This window comes from Monodelphis domestica, chromosome 1 (assembly GCF_027887165.1).
Source record: "Monodelphis domestica isolate mMonDom1 chromosome 1, mMonDom1.pri, whole genome shotgun sequence".
Lineage (NCBI taxonomy): Eukaryota > Metazoa > Chordata > Mammalia > Didelphimorphia > Didelphidae > Monodelphis > Monodelphis domestica.
This window is the reverse complement of record NC_077227.1, coordinates 472521565-472541898: the sequence shown is the minus strand read 5'-3', so window position 1 is coordinate 472541898 and position 20334 is coordinate 472521565. Positions and strand designations below refer to the sequence as shown.

Genomic DNA, 20334 nt, shown 5'->3' with positions numbered 1-20334 from the left:
ATGGGCAAGATGGTAGCTCGAGATCCAGCAAAGAAGATGAGAAGGTCTAATAGGTGGCAGGAGAACCTAGAGAGAAGAAAGTATCAAGGGGAAGAGGGTGATGGGTCCTGTTGTAGGCAGCAGAGAGGTCAAGACAGATGAAGGTTAGGAAAGGGCCATCAGATTGAGCAAATAAGAGATCATTCCTAACTTTGGAGAATGAAGTTGCAGTTGAATGAAAAGGCTGGAAGCCAGAATGTAAAGAGTTAAGGAGAGAGTGAGAGCAAATTGGTGGCATCTATGGTAGACAGTCTTTTCAAGGAGTTTAACTACAAATAGGAGAGGAGATAGAGGACGAGAGCTAGAGGGAATGGACTAATCAAATGATAGTATTTTGAGGATGGGAGAGAATGGGGGCAAATTTATCTACACTAGGCAAGCAGCTGGGAAAGTGGGCACGATAGAAGATTAATGAGAGATTAAGGATAATAGAAGGGAAATCTGGAGAAGGAAATGGAATGGATTATTTGTGCATATACAAACATTTGTCAGGGCAAAGAGAAGGGTCATCTATTCATTTGAAACAGGTAAATAAAGAGTTACTTATTGGGATAGCTTAGTGGATATTTCCTAGCTCTGTAATGCTGGGCAAGTCACATAACCCCAACTGCCAAGCCCTTACTACTCTTCTGCCTTGGAACTGATACTTGGTATCAATTCTAAGATGGAAAGCAAGGGTTAAAAAAAAAAAAGAATCTTTTTGTGGTACCCTCTCTTATAAACCTCTTCCCAGGAATAAAAAAAAAAAAATTAGATGTAACAAGTAATACCTAGAGATAGGAGGTCCTGGTTTCAAATCTGACTTCAGACACTTTCTATTTGTTTGACCCTCTGCAAGTGATATTGCCCAGCCCTTACCATTCTTCTGTCTCGGAACCATTAGGATCAATTTTAAGATGAAAGATACGAGTTTTTAAAGTTACACATTTAAGTGATATAAGATGAACAGGGGAAAGAGGAAGAAGCTCTTTGAGAACCAGCTCAATTTTTCCAATGAAGCATGCAGTCAGGTTCTCAGCTGAGATGGGGGAGGGATGGAAGACTATAGAAGTCTTGAAGATTGATGAAAAAGTCTTCAAAAAGGGCTATAGTGAGTGAAAAAATTAATTGATTAGGAATTACACATTCCCAATCTCTCCAAGGTTTACCTGGGTGCAGTGAGGACCCAGTTGTGATTATGTAACATAAACATGTAATTGAGTTCAGCACAATTTTATCATTTCTCTAGCTTCATTTAACAGCACATGTATAGGAGTAAAGGCAACAGATAGTAGGAGTAATCCAAGGCTTCCACAGGACAAAAGATCTTTGATAGGATAAAAGAAGTAGGGATTGAAGAAGAGGACAGTGAAGAGTTTAACTGGTTCATCAGGGGGTCAGGATGAGGAAGGGAAAAGAGGATAGCCAGTGCAGGGATGGTAGCCTGGGAAAGAAATGAGGGGCAGAAGAATTGGAGGTCACAATATAGAAGAACAGGGTTTGGAAGCACAAGGCAAAAGAAGAGGTGAAATGACAACATATTTTAATCAAATGAAAGAATTTCAGAGTTCACAAACATGGATGTGGAAAATGTAAGTGATGACAAGATCAAAGGCAAGAGGGCAGTGGATAGAGTAGGTGACTTAGTGGGTTGAGAGACAGGTCTAGAGGTGGGAGATCCTGGGTTCAAATCTGGCCTCAGACACTTCCTAGCTGTGTGACCCTGGGCAAGTCACTTTACCCCCATTGCCTAGCCCTTACCACTCTACTGCCATGGAACTAATGTACAGTACTGATTCTAATATGAAGGAAAAGGTTTTTAAAAACTGATGAAATCTAGGTTGTTACCTATGGAGTAGGCATTTCAGAGGGCAGAGTAGAAGTACTAAGTACTGAGTAACTTTAAAGTGGGAAGTTGAGGTAGGAGATGGATGAGGAAAGTGGGAACAAGGGAACAGTCAATGAAGGAAGTAGAATAGAGTTTGAACAATGGTAACTGGAGGTTCATAATCACCAGGAAAGAGTATGTATAAGGAGGTGGAAGTACATTAATTGTTGAGGAATGAGTTCAGATAGGTTATCATTGTCCACAGGGGTTCTGCTTCAAGTGGAGTTGTTCCAGGCACTGCAGCTGTGAATGGCTAGAAAAGGGGTGGGTGGGAGAGAGGCATGGAGGGTGCTCAGGTCAGGGTAAGGCAAGCCCTATGGAACTGTAAGAGGCTGAATAAGGCATTTGGAGTGTGACAGAATGGTACAGGCAAGGCTAACCTTACAGTTCCTTGAAGATAATCTTTACTCCTAGTTATAGGATACAGCCTATTCACACGTACCATGTACGTTACTGTTGCCCTCTGTGTGATACGTGTGATAGCTTTGGCATTCTTGATCTTTGCCACATAATACGATTAGTACATATGTTTGTATTGAAAAGATTGGCCTTTGCTTTCTAGGGAAATTTGGCAGTTAAAGAGCTCTTCAGTTTCCTGAAAGCAAAGCAATCCAAACTATTCTCTTTCTCCTATCAAAGCCAGATCTCTCTCTCTCTCTCTCTTTCTCTCTCTCTCTCTCCCCCTTCCCTTCCTCCCTCCCTCCCTCTCTCAATCCCTTCCTCCCTCTCTCTCTTTCTCCCCCCTTCTCTCCCCCATCTCCCTCCATCTCTGTGTCTCTATCTCTCTGTCTCTGTGTAGTTAGATATCTATCTATCTATTCAAATATACACACTATTACACAAGCTCTTTAGGGTTAGTTGTTAAATTCGAATGTGTTAAGGTATAGTATATAGAACTATTCTATAATCATTCTAGTTGTTCAGTTGTGTCCAACTCTTTATGACCCCATTTCTGGTTTTCTTGACAGAGATACTGGAATGTTTTGTCATTTCCTTCTCTATCTCATTTAAAAATGAGGAAACTGAGGGAAACAGGGTTAAATGATTTTCCCAGGGTTGCACAGGTAGTGTCTCAGGCCAGATTTGAACTTAGGTTTTCCTGCACTCTAACAGTAGTAAGAAAACCACTCACTACCTTTGTTTTTTATATCATGGTGATTTTAGCATTATTTAAGCAGTGTATCATTAATCTGTGTGGTTCTCTTTGAGACTGTTGTATGTCTAAAATGATGATTTATTCAGGACTTTCTTTTATACTCAGATATCTCTAACAAATCAGTATTTTGTTTTTTGTTTTTCTCAGTACGATTTAGGTGTGAAAATCAACAAGGAGCTTTGGTTTGTGATGTTTATGTAACTACTCTAACATAGCAGTTCATGCCCAAAAGACTATAAAATTAAGCATACCCTTTGATCCTATCATGCCACTACTAGGTCTGTATCCTAAAAAGAAAATTAAAAAAGGAGAAATGACCTACTTATACAAAAATATTTATAGCAGCCCTTTTCGTGGTTGCAAAGAATTGGAAATTGAGGAGATGACCATAAATTGGGAATGGATGAATAAATTGTGGCAATAGTAGGGACAGCTAAGTGGTGTAGTATATAGAACATCAAATCTAGAATCAGAAGGACTTGGGTTCAAATCTCACCTCAGATACTTCCTAGCTGTATGACTCTGGGCAAGTCACTTAATCCCATTTGCCTAGCCCTTATCCTTCTGTCTTAGAGTTGTTACTTAGATGGAAAGTAAGGGTTTAAATTTTTAAAAGGAAGTAATAGTAGCTGAAGGGTCTCCTCCTAAAGGACTAAGTCTTGCCCTAAGAACCAAATCTAGGAAGCCTGAGCCAAATAGTAAATGTGATCCTCCAAGTCACCCCACCTCTCCACACCCAGGGGTACTGATTATTGTTCCTGATCCACTCTTCAAAGGAAGGCAGACCATTAGCTCTACTGTTACTGTGTGAGGGGTCATAACCAAAGTCCAGAGCATTCATAAGAAAATTGGCACTTCATCCCTCTAAGGACCTAACTTACTCACCAAGGCTAATAAATGCCTGAGTATTGAGTCATAGATCTAGAAAAGGACTTCTGGGCATTAGAAGATTTCAGTGTATTGGGAGGACATTCTGAGAATCTTCCAATATCTTGTATTACCTTACTCCCTCTCTTGGAGGGTAGAGGGTAGAAGTTGCAATCACAGATTGGGGAAAAAAAAGGTGGGAGGATTATTGAGTATGTTCGTGTCAGTGAGGAGGAGATGGGAAAACTGGGTAGTAAAATAAGATCATAGATAAAAAATGTTATGGACAGATGGTTAGGAAAGGGAGTAGGGGCAGGAAGCTCATCTGGCACCCAGGCAATTCACAAGTATGCTTCAGAAACAGTATTTCTCAAGTTCAAGTCAGGCTATCCTAAAGTCCCAGCTATTTCTTCACCCCTAACCCTGTTAACTTTGAATGTTAGGGGGGTAGCTTGATGGAATGGGCAATAACTGGAAACTTAGAATTCCTGGATCCTAATTCACTCCAGTTTTGATTCTAAACAAGGTGAGGGCTGATGTTCCAAACAATCAAATTTCCCCAGATGTATGTGTAATTCTTCAACTCTGACTATCACTGGCAGGTTGGGTCCCTAAAGGAGTGGCTATCATTATTCTCAAGAGTTTTATGGATAATTCTATGGGTTGCTCTCTCTTATTAAATACTAACTAGCTTTTGAGCCCCCACCCTTTTTAATTAACCAGTAGACTCACTTAGTTCACTAGCCAAGGCATTGACTCAAATGGCATGGCAAGGGTGATAGTTATAAAATATTTCCCTCTCCACCCTTCCCAAAAAACAAAAAGAAATCAGGACACACAGACATACACAGAGTCCAGGAGAGGAGAAGAATGGTAAAATTTAAATACAATGGTTGCCAGGCACACTTGTATGAAACACTTGTGCCGAGACAACTCAAAACCCTGGAACTATGTCATCAATGTCTTTTTCTCTCTCCAGAAAAAAGTTTACTATGAATCACTCAGCTGTTCAGCTGAACTGGCTCTTTGCAGAGAAGAGTTCCCCGCTGGAGTGGCAGCTGAGCTGAGACATGACACTCTAGTGCTAAGTTAAACAGGTCATTTAGTGGTTGTGTAGACTCCTCACCAGACTCTTGGACAATGAATACCAGGTGGAGTTCAGCAGGGCCCTCTGCCACTGGACAAGTGGTTGTTAGATGAGACTGGACAAGCTATTTTGTTGTTAGGTAGTCATTGCTTGGCATTGCCTGACAAGCTACTGGCTGCCAGATGGGGCTCAAACAAGCTGGTTTGTTACTGGGCAGCTGATGCCAGGCTGGGACAAGTAAGTTGTTTGGGCTCTTCTTAGAGTGCAATGTCTATCCACTGGTTTCTCTCTTTAATGGGCATCTGCAGTCTCTTGTCCATCTTTAGCCACTGGCTGTGTTGGGGGTGCTGGTGGTGGTACTGTGGTACTTTCTTCATCTGGAGAGCTAATGGCCTCCCTCAGCTGGGGCAACAACTTTTAGATTAGAGTCTGCAGAATTTTCTTCCTTTTAATTCCCTCTCTGATTCTGTTAGGCTCTCCTTTAGACAAAATTCATTCTGCCTCAAAAACTCCTTCCCTCCTTAAGACATCCCTTGGTAATTTGGGGTTCTTGTTGTTGGCCCTTGTTTTTGAAGAGGACCAATGACAGCACAGGATGATATCTCAACTTGTATGTGAATTGAATTTAAGTGAGGCAGTTTCACAAAGTTATCAGCCTTACTGAGTCAATCAAGTCCTGTGGCAAAACAAAGGTCAGGACAGCTGGCGATGGCTTGCCTGAGATGCAGTGATTAGTTTCAATTCATCATTTTCACTTCTTACCCTTTTTGAGGAATCTTAAGTAGGTAAGTAGCTAGGGACAAAGGTGGGGCTGCAGTCTGTGCCCTGGAGACACTTTCATTGTATTGCTGGCCTCTTCCTGTGCATTTAAGGTATTCACATCTCCCATCCTTTATAGGATGGAGGATGACTTTTTTTTTTTAAGCTAGTGAAGATTTCCCCCTTTTTAATCTTTCAGTATTTCTTTTTGTATTTTCACCTATGCTGACCTTGAATGTTTGCCAAAATCTCACTGGGGAATCCCTTATACATACAGTAGAAACACTAAATAATTTTAAAGGAAGAAAAACTGGGGTCTAGTCTCAGTCTAATACTTCTTAATTGGTGACTTAATGCTTCTGAACCTCAGTGTTCTTATTTGTAAAATGCAGGGTAGCCGTACTTAAACTGATTATCTTCTAGAGTCAAATCAGGCAATTTACATAAAAGTACATTTTAGATTAAATTTTATATTAATACATATTATATATTAATAAATTGTTTTATATTATATTAAATTATACATTATATTAAAATAATTCTGAGGTTCTACCTCAAAATGATCAGATTGGTTACGCAGACAAAAAAAGGAAAATGATAAATGTTGGAAAAACTACAGGAAAATTGGCTTTGTGGGTAGAGCTATGACTTGGTCCAGTAATTCTGGAAAGTTATTTAGAACTATTCCCTAAAACTCCTTATGCCCCCTTGACCAGCACTACCCTTGCCAAGCCTATACACCAAAGAGATCAAAGAGGAAAAGGACCCAGATATACAAACATTTTCACAGCAGCTCTTATTGTGGTATCAATGAGTAGCTAAGTGGTACCATAGACAGAGGTTTGGGTTTAGACTCAGAAGAATCTGAGTTCAAATTTATCCTCAAGGGGGCAGCTGGGTAGCTCAGTGGATTGAGAACTAGGCCTAGAGATGGGATGTCCTAGGTTCAAATCTAGCCTCAGATACTTCCCAGCTGTGTGACCCTGGGCAAGTCACTTGACCCCCATTGCCTAGCCCTTACCACTCTTCTGCCTTGGAGCCAATACACAGCATTGACTCCAAGATGGAAGGTAAGGTTTTAAAAAAAAAATTATCCTCAAATACTTACTAGTAGTGTGCCCTAGGACAAGTCACTTAACCTCTTCTTGCCTAATTTTCCTCAATTGCAAAATAGGGATATTAATAGTACCTACTCCACAGGGCTATTGCAAGGATCAAATGCAATAAGGGTAAAGCTCTTAGCACAATGATTGGTGGCTCAAAAGGTTTTAGTATGGTTTGTGGCTAAAGGAGGAGTCAACAGGGGAAAGAAGGAAGGAATGAGAAATTTTTTGTTGCCTCTGAACCCATGATAAAACTAACTTTATCAATGTCTTTATTTATTATTTGCTTCTCTAGGAGAACCTATGAGCCATCCTTCTATTTAGCTGATATTTCCTTTCTGTCTATAGCTTCATTTATTTCAAGATTGTCAATCTTCAAAAAAGGTTCATTTCCTCTAGTATCATATCTTGCTGGCTATTTAGAAAAGATTTCACATTTATTATACCCACAACTAAGTTAATTGTTTCTAGAGATCTGAAAATTGGGAAATTATTAGTATCCTCTGTCTCCCTTCCAGCTATTCTTTCTATAGCATATCATCATCTGTCTATCTGTTTCTTTCTTTTTCTTTCTTTCCTTCTTTCCTCCTTTCCTTCTTTCTTTTTTCTTCCTTCCTTCCTTCCTTCCTTCCTTCCTTCCTTCCTTCCTTCCTTCCTTCCTTCCTTCCTCCCTTCCTCCCTCCCTCTCTTTCTTCCTCTCTTTCTTTCTTTCTTTCTTTCTTTCTTTCTTTCTTTCTTTCTTTCTTTCTTTCTTTCTTTCTTTCTTTCTTTCTTTCTTTCTTTCTTTCTTTCTTTCTTTCTTTCTTTCTTTCTTTCTTTCTTTCTTTCTTTCTTTTCCCCTCATCCTCCCCTTCTTCCTCTTCTCCTTCTCTTCCTCCTCCCAACAAAGGAAATACACAATTGTCCCATAGTAACAAAAGTGTCAGAGGTTATTTATTAACTTTCTATCTCAATTTATTTTCAATGGATCCCTCAATTTCCAATTCTTTGCCACCACAAAAAGAGCACTATAAAATTTTTTGTACATATAGGCCTGCTTCCTTTTTCTTTTATCTCTTTGGGATAGAGATAGAGGAATGGTATTTCTGGGTCAGTTTTAAGGACCTTTGGGCATAGTTCCAAATTGCTCTCTAGAGTGATTAGATCAGTTTACAACTCCACCAACAGTGCATGTGTCCCAATTTTTCTACAGCCCTTCCAATATTTGTCATTTTCCTTTTCTGTCATCTTAGCCAATCTGATAAATGTGATGTAGTACCGCAAAGTTGTTGTTTTTTTTTAAAACTCTTACCTTCTATCTTAGAATCAATAATGTGTATTGGTTCCAAGGTAGAAGAGTGGCAAGGGCTAGGCAATGGGGGTTCAAGTGACTTGTCCAGGGTCATACAGCCAGGCAGTGTCTGAGATCAGATTTGAACCCAGGACCTCCTGTCTCTGGGTCTGGCTCTCAATCCACTGAGCTACCAAGCTTCCCCCTCAAAGTTGTTTTAATTATCATTTCTCAAATCAATAGCGATTTAGAACATTTTTTCATATGATGCTAGCCTTAATTCCTTCTTCTGAAAACTCCTTGTTCATTTTACCATTTATTAATTGAAGAATGACTCATATTCTTTAAAAATTGACTCAGTTCTCTGCATAATTGAGAAATGAGACCCTTATCAGAGAAACTTGCTGTAAATTTTTTCCGCAAGTTTTTTGCTTTCCTTCAATCTTAATTTCTCATGACAATCATATGTAAACTATCAGATACTATGAAACAGTACACTTTGGCCATTTTTATTCTAAGAGGAGTCTTTTTGGGGGTGTGGTTGATTTTTCACTGTTTCCTAAACAATTATCTTTTTTTTCTTCTGTTTCTTTCGATCAATAAATTGTCCCAACCAGGAAGGACCAAGAGACATTCTTCAGTGGATAAGGAAAGGATAGAAACAAATAGTTCACAAAACAGAATTACAAACTACTAACCATATGACAGATTATTCCAAATCATTTATAATAAGAGAAGGGCAAAGAAGACTAGTTGGAGATTTTACATCATATCTAGCAAATTAGCAAAGATGGCAAAAGATGAGAATAGTCAGTGTTGAAAGGACTGTGACTAATTCTCTAGTACACTGTAGGTGGAACTGTGAATTGGCCCATCTATTCTGGAAAGCAATTTGGAATTATACTAAGGAAATGACGAAAACATTCATATCCTTTGATTTGGAAAGCCTAGTATTAAGTCTACATAAAACTAGAAAGTCAAAGGCAGAAGTCCCATATACACCAAAATATTCACAGCAGCTTTTTTTTTTTTAATGGTTTCAGAGAATTAAAAACAAAGTAGATGTTTGGGGAAATGACTATAGAATGTAAGAGAAAATTTCTCTTTCAGGAAAAGACAAATGAGATCTAAAAGAAGAATAGGAAGTGACAACATGGTGTAGTAGAGAACTGGTCAGGGAATCAAGAAGACCTGGGTTCAAATCCAGCCTCAGACCTCGCTGTTATACCATCTATGGAACCCTAGACAAATCATTTAACCTCTCAGTTACCCTAGCCAACTGTCCAAGATTATTAATTAAAGAATAATACAGCTGTTTCACTGGAGATCTCCTCATGAAATCAATCATAGGTCCTGTCAAAAAAAACAAATAAACAAACATGGGAAGATTTATATGAACTAAAACAGAACAAAATAAGCAGAAACAATAAAATAACCTTATATAAGGTCTTGAACAATGTAAATTAAAAAAACAAAAATAGGCCATTAAGTTCCTTCTCCTAAAATGTAGAGAAACATGGTAAATATGGGCATTTGTTTTACTGGATTATGTAGATAAGCATTGAAGGTTTTTTTTTAATTAAAAATTTTTTTATTTTGCTCAAGGGGAGTAGCAGGAAGGGAAAATTAATTAAAAATACTTCAAATTTGAAAGAATAAAAATAATAAATTATATTAAAAAATACAACAACCCCCAAATTGAAAATAGTGTAATTTTAATGACTATACTTGTCCCAAAAGAATTACAGGGATAGAGCAGGGTATAGATTAGTCCATACACCATCAAAATCACTTATATGGTGGTTTGCTGAACAGTCTTTTCTCCTCCCCCACTTCCTTTTTAAAAAATTAGTTAATTTATTCATTGGCCAAATTAAAATTTCCAGGTATCTCACCTGCTTTCTTTCCTCCCTCCACTATAGAAGGCATCACTTGACCAAAATATATGTATATATAAATTATGTTTTTCATCCCCCTTTCCTTTTTAATGTTTCATTACAAAGGACTGCTTGCTGGGTAGGGGAGTGAGGAGAGAGAATTTGGAAATAAAGGTAATATTTAAAAAATCATCAGACATTTAAAAAATAAATTATAACTTTGCATGTCTTTTATATTCTTTGTGTGTGTGTCTGTAGGTGTGTGTGTGTGTGTGTGCGCGCGTGCGTGTGTGTGCAGTTGTATCCCCTCAGTAGGATGTAAGTTTCTTGAGGGTAAAGCCTTTCATTTTTTGTCTTTGTACTCACAGGCTTGTACAGTACCTTCCTAATAGGTAGCAGGCTCTTGAATACTGATTGAATTGAAGTGAAATAACAATTTACCTTTTTAGAACAATCAAGAATCCTTCAGATAGGGATACTGAGGCCCAGAGAAGTGGTGGGGTTTGCCATAGCTAGTAGACTGAATGGCAAACCTGGGACCAGAACCCAGATCTCCTAATTCCCAGACTAGTGTGTCGTTTCCCCAGGCTCCTCTTGAATACCCATGGTGCCATGAAATTTGATTATCACTTCAAACAGTTGCTGTCAGATTAAATCACCTTCCCTTTTGCTTCTTCCCTGCTGCAGTTCTGGGCTCTAAAATTGAATCACAGACCCAGGCTAAGAAGCAAGAGAGGGGGAGGATGTCTTTACCAGGAAGGAGCTAAGAGGCCACGAATTGGCAGACCTCTGGGATCTTATTAAACCTATACTGCCCTCTAGCTAGAATCCTGAAAGTGCAAGGTTAGCCAACCAGCCAGAGGAGATATGAGAGAAAGTCAAGATCTCAGGTGTGTATGGTCCCTGGGGAGGTAAGGAGGGTGAAACTGCTTTTACAAGAAGAAAAGAGAAGGAGGAGGAGAAAGAGGGCAAGAAGAGGATGCCGGGGAAAAAGGACAATAATTTTCACTTTGATTCTTTCACAGACCCTCTTTTCTATTCTCATCCTCCAATCCTTTTAGGAAATCAAGCAAACAATGCTGCCTGAGGCTAACAACACAATATTTAAGCTGTTCAAATTCACTGGAGGAAATGACTCCTGAAAAGTTTTTCTCTCCCTTCCCCCAATTTTCATTTTCACATCAACTGTCTTTTTTAAAAAATTGGTTATCAGGGCAGTGACTCAGTGGATGGAGAGCCAGGACTAGAGATGGGAGATCCTAGGTTCATATGTGGCCTCAGACACTTCCTAGCTGTGTGACCCTGGGCAAGTCACTTAGACCCCACTGTCTAGACCTTACTGCTCTTCTTTCTGCCTTAGAACCGATACACAGTATTAAATCCAAGACAGAAGGTAAGGGTTTAAAAAAAATTGTTATCAACTGTGTCTTTCTAATGGCTATATCAAAACAATAACAACAAAAAAATCCTTGTAAATGCAGCCTTCTCAGGAAGATCAATGGAGTGGCATTAGCAAGGCACATGAAAGGAGATTTCTGTTCAGGCACCTTTCCAAAGCAACCATCATGGAGAACCAAAAGACAACTTAATCAATATTTCATCATTTCTTTTCTGTCCTTTTCACTTTAGCAGTTAACAAAGAATGGCCTAAAGCCTTCCAACGAGGTGATTACAGTAATTTTGACTGACCAGTTATGTAAACACCATAGTGAGTGGGTCTACCTTTGGGTCACAAGAAGTAAGACCTTCTCTCTATGTGAGTGTCCATTGCTGTTGGGAACTGATCCCAACGATAACCAGGAGAAATCTCAGGCCAGACACTTCTCAAACACAGCCTGAAGACTGATCTGGTCAAGTCAATAAAGGCACTTCCAAAAGTCACAAAGCAAGGTGCTAGATTTGAGCAATAAAAAGGCAAAAGTGAAATGTCGTTAATATATTATACTCTTCTGGAATATACGAGTCCAAAGGTAAACAAATAAAAGTAATATAACAACTATCTTAACTTCCTCTGCCAGGTATATTACATTTAATCCCTCTTCTAGGTTTTTCCAGTACTCTTATTGGAGAGTTAGGGTATTTAGTCTCTCTGTTATGGGTTTAAGCTCTTACCAAGACTGTTCCCCCAATTTTAGGGGGTCTCCCACAACCCAATTCTAATTAAGCATTTACCTGTCAGATTAGCTTTTACAAAGGAATGTTTACTTCAAAGATACATTATTATAACAAATATGTAAATATCCCCCCTCCTAATATGGTGGGACTCAGTCTCTGTGGAGGGGAGGGGGATTAAGTTCATAGTTTAGCTCATTTCCTACCTAGCATAGTCCTCCCAAGTTCCAAGTCCAAAGACCTCCTTGGACTCATATACTCTGGCTTTTCAGACTTCTTTGCAACATCTGGCCTGGAATCCTATCTCCAAGGTCATCATGGTCCAAGCTCCAAGTCCAGTGAAAATTCTATTGCCTATATCTAGACTTGAAAAGGACAAACAGAACAGACCAGAACAAAGCATAAGACCTAAAGCCTCTTTCTTGGGGCCACAGGATCTAAAAAGGAGGGAAAGTAGCCTTTCTTCACAATCCATTGAGTCTCAGGTTGGTCATTTTAAAGATAAAGCCTGCTCTGGCTATGTAAGCAGTTGAAAGAGGTTGTTACCACCTATGTGGAAAAGGACACAGAAGGCCTTCTCTCAAAAGCTGGTCCTTGTCCTCTCCACAGAGGTACCTCCATGTTGGTGATCTGGGCATGAGCAAATCTCAATCCCCATAATTTGAGAGAGAAACACTGACAGCTGCAGGAGAATGGCAGTGAAATAGATCAGGAAAGGTTTTATAGAAAAGGTAGCACCTGAACTAAATCCTGAAGGAAGTGAAGGATTTTAAGGGGTTTGGAGTAAACATTACAGGAGACTGAAAGCCCCATCCTCAGAGCATACTCTGCTGGCAACCTCCCTGGTAGGGGATAGGGAAAAGAGTGAACCTGCTTCTGAATAATCTTCTTCCCACTTCAGAGTAAGTGTAGGTATTCTATGACTGTTCCTTGAAATATCCAGGCTAAAGGAAGGATTATATTACAAGCATGAGGAACATCCTTGTTCCCAATGCAAAGGCATGAAGGAGACGGAATGTCATTCACAAGGAACAGACAGTAGACCATTTTAATGAGAAAAAATACTTGAAAGTGGATAATGAGAAATAAAGCTGGAACTAGATTGTGAAAAGCTTTCAAGTGAGGAATTTGAATTGTATCTTTTATTTTAGGACAACTAAGTGGCACAGTGGATATAGCATTGACTCTGGTGTCAGGAAGACCTAAGATCAAATCTAGCCTTAGACACTTTCTTCATGTTCCTGGGTAAGTCACTTAATTCCTGTTTGCCTTGGTTTTCTCATCTGTAAAATGGGAGTAATAATAGCATATCTCTTCTAGGGCTATTCTGAGTATGAAATGAAGTAAGGATGGTAAAGTGCTTAGCCCAGCTACTGGCACATCATAAGAACCATATAGAAGCCAACTATTATTGTCATCCTTGGGAGCCTCTGAAGCTTTTTAAGCATTGTTAGACTTTGTTTTAGGAAAATTGTTTTGGCAATGGTTTGAAGGATGGTTTGGAGAAGAGAAAGATTAGGGAGGTAATTGTTATAGTCCAATCAAGAGCTGAATTGGGGTGGTGTTTCTTGGGTGCTTGATAAATGTGAGAGATTGTGGAGTAAGAATTGATAAGACTAGGCAACTGCTTGGATGTGGAGATGGTGGTGGGAGGAGAGGAAGCCAAGGATGATTCCAAGGTTGTAAACCTAGACAAGTTGGAAGGATGGTGGTGCTTTCCAAAGAAATAGAGCAGGAAGTGAGTTATATGGGGAATACATGTTTCATTTTAGAAAAACAATCTGAACCGCTTATGGGACATCTAGGTGGAGAAGCGCCAGGAATTATCAGAACTGGAGATCAGGTGAGACATTAGAACTAGATATATAGATTTGGTTCCCTGACCTGTGTTTTCCACTTCTTTCTTGTAGTCCCAAAAGACAAAATGCAAGTCCCAAAATGTCTGTAATGACAAGACATGGAGAGATGGAGACCTGGTATGATCTATAGATGACAAGACTAACTAATCCAAAGGACACCAAATTGCCCTCAAGAATTATACTGATACTCAAATGGGTTTGGAGGCATGGGCCACAGGCCTGGGGAAATAACTGACATTTTTCCAGAAAAGATGTTTCTTCTTCTACAAGTTCCCTCAGTTCTTCATTCCTTTTATTCATTCTAAAAAAGAATGATATGTGGGACAGCTAGGTAGCTCAGTGAATAGAAAGACAAGCCTGGAGCTAGGAGGTCCTGGATTAAAATCTTCTCTCAGACACTTCATAGCTGTGTGACCCTGGGCAAGTCACTTATTTCCAATTGCTTAGCCCTTATGGCTCATCTGCCTTAGAACCAATACTTAGTACCCATTCTGAGAGAGAAAATAAGAGTTAAAAAAAAAAAGACTGGCACAGATCCCTGGAAACTCTTTTTAATGGCTCAACATCCTGGGAATGGTCACAGTCAGATTTGAGGGGGCGATATGACCCTGCAGACAACACAGAAATATGGTTAAGGTTTGGAAAGAGAGGCAAAGAGGCTAGTAAAATGTTCTATGTCACCAAAGAGCCCTGAAGAATTGCTACAGGGGGACACTGTATTGCATAACTGGATTTTTCTTTGCAAATATAACATGATGCAATAGAGGTCAAAGGAGTCTCCTAGTGAACAGGTCTCAAATGTCATTTGCCTTTCTTGCTACACTGCAGCCTGCAATACTCCTGAGTGAGGCCCAAACCAGGTAAAAGTGCAATTGAGAGATATTAAGAAAATAGATTCAAATACAGTAGAACATAGATAATGTTAACATATGGTTTTCTTAGTCAATACATGGCTGTCAGCAATCCTTAGGCATGATTTAGTTGATAGTACTGTTCTATCATTTGATATCCTTTACCAACTCCAAATAGCCCCTTCCTCTCCTTTATGGAATTCTGCTCTGCCTCATTTCCTACCTACCCCAACACTTCCAAACACTTGGTTGATAAACAACTCAATGTATTTACAAGAAAAGCTACCGTTACACAGTAAGAGATAACAGTGTAACGATGCAACCATTAGTCTTCTAATGATCAAAAAATGCCTCCCTACCTAGTACCTACTGACCTACAATGGACATTCAACATTAGGTATAACACAAATAACTTTGTAACATAGTTAGGGGTATGAGTGACAAGAGGGCAAATTTTCCATCCTGTTTCAGAAGGACACCCCTACGTAGAGTTTCCAGAGATTCAGAAGGGATTCCTCTTTTTTCTTGTGGATTCTGAAACACAGGAAAGCATGGTAGAGGGGAATGAGTACTAAATCTAGGATGACAGCATCTGAGTTCAAATCTCAGCACTGTTCATTGCTACCTATGCAATTTTAGGCAAGTTATCTAACTTCTTTGAGCATCAGTTTCCTTATCCAGAAAATGAGGAAGTTAGACTTCATAACTTCAAAGGTTGCTTTCAGCTCTGCACCTATGATCTTGCCAATTTCTGGTGTCCTGGGTCTATTTTATCTCATCTTTTCAGACTTCCTAATCCATCATTGTCTCAAAGCTAATTAGAACCGGCTCAGCTACCTTAGTCCTCCTGGGGGCTAAATTATTCCTCTGGGCCTAGAGGAGTTGAGGCTGATCAATTTTCATCCAAAGAAAAACTCTGTGGGAAACTTTGGGATGGCCTTTCTAGGCTGAATGTTCTCAAATTCATTCTTCTTGTCTAAAAACCTTGCAATACTACCTTTATATAAATGTGTCCCTGTGTCAACTTTCCCCCTTTCAGGCTCAAACAGATATCCTCCTCTGAGTTTTCCTAGAATTTTGGAGAACAAAGGGGAAAGGCAGTTGGATTGGAGTAAGTGGGAGAATATTGCAGAAAGAAAATTCCTATTCACTAAGAGCAGAGAAAAGTTGGGGAAAATGGGAGATGAAATAGACTAGACAAGAGGTTAAAAGACCACAAAGAAAAGGAAATAACTAGGGTAGGGTGATGGAGACATTGTCCTAGGGTACTCAAATTTAGAAGACCTTGATTGGATTTATTGCACTAATTGGTCTCACTGCCTATGTATGGTTCAGTCCCAATCCAATGCATTCTCCATACAGCTGTCAAAGTAATTTTCCTTATCTAAACATATTGTTCCACTATCCATAAACTCCAAAGACTCCCTATTGTCTCTAGGTTCAAGTAGAAACTCTTCTGTTTGGCCTTGAAAGCCCTGCTCCACCTGCCCCCAACCTATCCTTTCAGCCCCCATTAGACATTATTTCCCTTCCTTCATAATCCAGACCAATTAGCCCTTCTGTTTCTCATTAGAGTCACTCTATCTCTATTTTCTGAGCTTTTGCCTTGGCATTTCAGGGGTGGGATGTTCTCCTTTACCACTTCAGTCTCTCACAATCCCTTTCTTCCTTCATGATGCAGCTCAAGCACCATCTTCTACATGAAGCCCTTTCTGATTCCCTCCTCTACCCCCATCCCTTCTTCCCTAACTACTTTGCACTTAATTACCTTGTATTTGTTTCTATTTATTCTCTTTCTATTTATTCACTATATAATTATGTGTTTGTTGTCTCCTCTTTCAAAGTTCCCTGAGAACAGGGATTGTTTCCTTCTTTGTCTTTGTATCCTCAGTCTCTACTACACTGTGTGGCATACAACTGGTGCATACTGACTGCTTATTCATTGGTTGACTTGTACTCTTTCCATACTGTGTATTGGTTCTAAGGCAGAAGAGTAGCAAGGGTTAGGCAATGAGGATTAAGTGATTTGCCCAGGGACACACAGCTAGGAAGTCTCTGAGACCAGATTTGAACCCAAGATCTCCCATCTCTAGGCCTGGCTCTCAATCCACTGAGACTCCTAGCTGCCCTGCAAACTTTGGGTAGCATAGAAACAACTGAGCATGGCATCTATATACCAAGATTAATCAGTTAAAACAGTAAAGTACCAGATGATAGAGCTTTCTCCTGTAAGTACACTCCAAGTGAACTCTTTCTGCCTGGCTCTGCTCCAACTTTCTTCTCCTTCCCCTCCCCCTTGGATCTCTAGGCCTTTTCAAATAGGGCAATGCCCAGAAGTTTCTTTCCACCCCACTTCTTATCCCCATGAAATGAATTTGTCTTAAAATTTTGATTTGAGACCAGTGCACACTTGTAAAGCCTGGAATGGAGAAGCTGATGCTGATGGACTTGAGGTTTGGAGTTCTGAACTTCAACAGACTAAAGCCAATTGGATTATCTGACTGAAGTCTGACACAAATACAGTGAGCCTCTAGGGTCATGGGACCACCAGACTGCCTAAAGTGGGGACCACTGACCCAAGCTGGAAATGAAATTGTTACAGCTTCCTTACTGATCAGCAGTAAGATCGGGCCACTGTGCCGGATACTCTGTCTCAAAACAAGCAAACCAAGAAAGCCTTTGTTTCAAGGAGTTTCTACCTTACCCCTGCTTTATCTTAGTCACAAAAATGGCAAGTAATGGTTCTGCCCAGATACCCCAGACAACCAGAAAAACACAAGGGGACATCAACAACAATGTTATAGAGCCAAGGGCACAACCTACTATTTGTGCAGGCTCTTCCTGTCATCCTGAAGGATAAGGCTGATGAAAAATATTGCACGGACAGCTTGGAATAAGTGAATATCTGCTTAGGTAACCTCGTCACATTCCCTCCTTTTCTACCATGAAGGATGCAATTGGTAGTAGTGAAGGCATGGAAGGGTATATGAATCAGAGAAGAGAGATATATGTAAAGAAAAGTCATATTGAAGACCTATGGTGGTCGAGAACAAGGGTGTCAAGTAAACATTGTCATAATTGGCCTTAAATGATCCCCAACTGGTCATCCCTATAATGATTTCTCAATTACGAATGAACTTTGGGGATTTTTCCTTCTTTCTTCTCTTCCCCTCCATGACCTAGCAGCTTTGGAGGGAGAGACATTATAGTATAGCAGAAAGAGCCCTAGTTTAGGAGTTAAAAGACTTATATCATCTTGGTTAAGTCACTTAATCTCCCTGGGTCTCGATTTCCTCATCTAGACTAGATGACCTTTAAGATTCCTTCCAGTTTTAAATCTGTGATCATATGAATCAACTAACAATAATAGCAGCTGAATGGCTCAGTGGATTGTGAGCCAGGGCTAGAAATGAGAGGTCCTGGGTTCAAATCCAACCTCAGACACTTCCTTTCTGTGTGACCCTGGCAAAATCAGTTAACCTCCATTGTTTCACCCTCACTGCTCTTCTGCATTGATTCTAAGATGGAAAGCAAGAGTTTTTTTTAAATGAATGTTATAAAAATTTTTGTTTGAATTTTTAAAAAAGTTGACAGTGTTTTAAATATATTATCACATTTGATCTAATAGGGTTGTGTCAAATAGGCCATAGTGCCAGGAAGTTGTGTGTTTGAGGTAATACATGTCTGCCTGCGTACCTCTGATTATATTCCAAAGCTAACCAGACTCTGCTATTATTATCTGTTATTTCGATCGAAAAGCAGTTTGTCAGAATAGACAGAAGCCTGGGCTTAGAGTCAGGAACCCAAACTTGCCCAGCAGACATTTATTAAGTAACTGCTATGTATTAGGAACTGGAGGGACGCCTGAATTCACTTGCCACATGGGGATGAGCATAGAACTTAACCTTTCCTAGCCTCAGCTCTCTAAGCATTAACATCATGGCTGAACCTGTTCAGACTGTGAGAGAAATCATAGGTTTTTGCTGTATTGGCATTGATTGAAGTGATGTGTGTCTCTGCTCCTCAAGATTCAAAGTAGGGGCCTTGGTTATGACCCCACAAGATGTGTGATCAACTAATTGAAAGATGGGAAACTAGATCATATCCCATTCCTCACAAAATGGCCAAGTCTAGCACTGGTTTCCAACACAGCCGTACCTCCCCTTCATCCACTATAACTCATACTTCTCGACTCCCATCTCTCCCAGCACAATGTAAACTCCCAATCAGTGCTACACTCTACTTCCTTTCATTGAGCATTAGTCATTGCTCCCTTAGGGAAGTTATGTAGATCAAATGAGATTAATTTTGTAAAGCACTTACACAGTGCCTGGAACATGTTGGGAGCTTAATATTTATTTCCCTTCTCTTATAATCTAGCCTCAATTTAGGTACCTGAAGTAGCAATTGCATAGGTACTAATGGAAATATTCTCCCCACTCTTAACATGGCCACCCTCTTTTCCCTATAGAACCTCATGGTAATGGCAGGTGACATTTGGAGGTTGTCTCTGGAGCAATGACCAGTAAATAAGAACCTTATCCCCAGCCCAGCCCACCCTTTTCATTTTGGTCGTAGTAGTGAGTCTCACAAGAATAACAGGCATGAATGGGTTATGATTATGATCTGAATTGTGAGTTTCCTATTTCTGTTAGGGGACTACCATTTTTTCAATCCCTGCAATATACAACCTGAGTGTCATCTTAACTCCTCACTAATATACACATATACAAACAACTGCCAAATCTTGTTGTTTTGATCTCACAACACTGATCACTCACTTCTTTCTTTTTGCTTGTACATCTTTCATCCTAATTCAGGTCCTCATCATTTCTCACTCTGGACCATTGCAATGGCTTTCTAGTTGGTCCTCCTATTTCCAGTCTCTCCCCTTCTCTAGTCCATTATCCCCAAAGCCCCTAAATTAATGATCTTCCTAACTTGAAGGTCTAAACATGTCATTTCCCTTCCAAAATCAGTAAGTTCCAATAGCTCCCTATAGAGTGCAAGAATTCCCTCAACCTAAACAGAAGCATTTTATCCTTGATGTTAATACTTAGAGAGCTACCTGAGGCTATAACAGCTCATGGTATCATCTATTTAGCATTTAAATCTTTCACAATCTAACACCAGCCTCCTTTCCTTCCTCTTTCTTTCTTTTTCTTCTCTCTTCTCTTTCCTTCCTTCCTTCCTTCCTTCCTTCCTTCCTTCCTTCCTTCCTTCCTTCCTTCCTTCCTCCCACCCTCTGCAGTTTGAGTTAAATGACTTGTCTACAGTTACACAGCTAGGAACAGTTTCCTTTTCCAGCCTTATATACAACTGTCTTTCACATACCCTAAGGTGTAGCCAAACTGACTTTCTTACTATTCTTATACTCATTTAAAAAATTATGTTTGTTTATTTGTTACATTAAAATTCCCAGATATCTTTCTTTGGAGGTGGACACACATAAGTTATTTTTCAAATATTTCTGTTACTGTTCTTAGA

The 20334-nt window shown here is 39.7% G+C and overlaps 1 long non-coding RNA gene across 3 annotated transcripts in view; it reads left to right on the top strand.

Moving 5' to 3' along the window:
- The window catches only part of LOC130456471 (uncharacterized), a 51322-nt gene that overhangs the window by 18083 nt on the left and 12905 nt on the right, over positions 1-20334 (top strand). For all 3 annotated transcript variants that reach the window (XR_008915367.1, XR_008915368.1, XR_008915366.1), the window contains exon 3: positions 13289-13382. This is a non-coding gene — a long non-coding RNA (uncharacterized LOC130456471). The remainder of the gene's footprint in view (positions 1-13288; positions 13383-20334) is intronic.